This window comes from Eumetopias jubatus, unplaced genomic scaffold (genome assembly GCF_037043125.1).
Source record: "Eumetopias jubatus isolate StellerSeaLion01/CBP00866 unplaced genomic scaffold, mEumJub1_p1.0 scaffold_8, whole genome shotgun sequence".
Classification (NCBI taxonomy): Eukaryota; Metazoa; Chordata; class Mammalia; order Carnivora; family Otariidae; genus Eumetopias; species Eumetopias jubatus.
Genome location: NW_028274814.1, coordinates 94,062,545 through 94,064,775, shown reverse-complemented (window position 1 = coordinate 94,064,775; position 2,231 = coordinate 94,062,545). Strand labels below are relative to the sequence as shown.

Here is a 2,231-nt window from a genome sequence, read left to right as displayed (position 1 = left end):
GGGGAGTAAGTCGGAGGGGGAGACGAACCACGAGAGACGATGGACTCTGAAAAACAAACTGAGGGTTCTAGAGGGGAGGAGGGTGGGGGGATGGGTTAGCCTGGTGATGGGTATTAAAGAGGGCACGTTCTGCGTGGAGCACTGGGTGTTATGCACAAACAATGAATCATGGAACACTACATCAAGAACTAATGATGTAATGTATGGTGATTAACATAACAATAAAAAATTTTTTAAAAAGGCAAATAGGCAAAAAAAAATACTATGACACTTCAAGTGCCAAGATAAAACTCAAATCCAGAGTCCCTTCGTGTCTTATGGTAAAAGAGAGAAGACTTTGAGAATGGTATATGTTTATTCTCAATATTAATATGTATTAGCACATATAATATATAATGGTACATATTATACAATAAATCATGTATAATAATACATGTAATATATAGTCATATATATTATCATCCACCTATGTTTTTATTACTATTAACCTATTTCCTATATTTATTCCTTATGGCAATTGGGTGAGGAGTATAAAATATCAGAAGTGACCAGTGGGAATGTTTCGTGAAAGAATGAAGAAGTATGGCAAAAAACGAAGGGGAGGATGTGAAGGAGTGGGGACAGAAACTAAGGGATGGACTCTTTTTCTCCCCGGCTGCTTGAAGCCTCGCCGCCATCATGAACGACACAGTAACTATCCGGACCAGGAAGTTCATGACTAACCGACTACTTCAGCAGAGACAGATGGTCACTGATGTTCTTCACCCTGGAAAGGCAACGGTACCTAAGACAGAAATTCGGGAAAAACTAGCCAAAATGTACAAGACCACACCAGATGTCATATCTGTGTTTGGATTCAGAACCCATTTTGGTGGTGGCAAGACAACCGGCTTTGGCATGATTTATGATTCTTTGGATTATGCAAAGAAAAATGAACCCAAACACAGACTTGCAAGACATGGCCTGTATGAGAAGAAAAAGACATCAAGAAAACAGCGAAAGGAACGTAAGAACAGAATGAAGAAAGTCAGGGGGACTGCAAAAGCCAACGTTGGTGCTGGCAAAAAGTGAGCTGGAGATTGGACAACAGAAGGAGTAAAGATGCTGCAGTGGCTTTATCTGTGGTGGTTGTGCAGATTTTTCATGAGAGGATCAATAAACTAAGAATGTTAATAAAAAAAAAAGAAAAAAGAAGAAACTAAGGGATGGAGAGAGAAAGAGTGGGACTCTCTTGAGAGACTTCCTGTAGTAGTTGGTACTCCTCTTTGTGGCCTTTCTCTGTTCTGTGTGGCTGTGTCTCTTCTGTTTTCTTTTTCCCTTGAGCCCAAATCCCAAGAGAGATATTCCCTAATGTTAAATGAAAAAGAGGTCAACACTCCTCCCCACCGCCCACCCCAGCAATCACAGTGTTGTGTGTTTGATTGGCTTTTTCCAAGTTCCTTTTTTTTAAGACTTAATTTTTTTTTCAGAGCTGGTTTTGGTCCACAGCAAAATTGAGGTTAAGGTACAGAGATTTCCCATATTCCTCCTGCACCCACACCTGCAGAGCCTCCCCCGCACCCATGTCATCATCCCCCCCTAGAGTGGTAAGCTTTTTTCTTTCTTTCTTTCTTTCTTTTTTTTTTTTTTTGTTGTTCATATTTTTCCCTGGCTTGTCCCCAAGTAGTCACTTCCTTCCAATTCATCCTGTGTTTTATTCCCTCCCTATTTCCCTTTATTTGTTTTTCTTGTGGTTCTCCTACACTTTATTTTGTTTATCTTCTGAGCCATCACATCCTCTATTAGCTGAGGTTATCTCTGGGTGTTGGCTCCCCTCTGAACAACATTTTCTTCTGACCCTACTTTAGAAGGGAATTTCAATTAATTATGTATGTATTTTTTCCCAAAGGGGTGATCACTCAGATTTGCTGAGGTCCCTGCCTGTCCTACACCATTACAGAGTTTCATCAGCTGGAGGCCAGCTGCCAGGAAGCAAGCACATCCTTCTCTTTACCTAAGGATCACCCCACTCCTAGCAGGGACTCTCCAACCTGCCTTGGCCCTCACTCATTCCTCAGCTTTGTTTTTGAAAACTTCTTTCTTGACAACTAGATGTTGTCAGTTGCAGATTTAAGCAGGAAACAGAAAAAAGTACCCTGAACTCCATTCCATCCCAGGACATTATCAAGATAAGATCAGCCTTTATCATGTGGTAATATTAACTGATAGTTCTTAATTGCAATTCCTACAAA

The 2,231-nt window shown here is 40.7% G+C and overlaps 1 pseudogene; it reads left to right on the top strand.

Moving 5' to 3' along the window:
- Positions 1–655: 655 nt before the first annotated feature.
- On the top strand, positions 656–1,178 carry LOC148163785 (small ribosomal subunit protein eS24 pseudogene; annotated as a pseudogene).
- Positions 1,179–2,231: the final 1,053 nt, after the last annotated feature.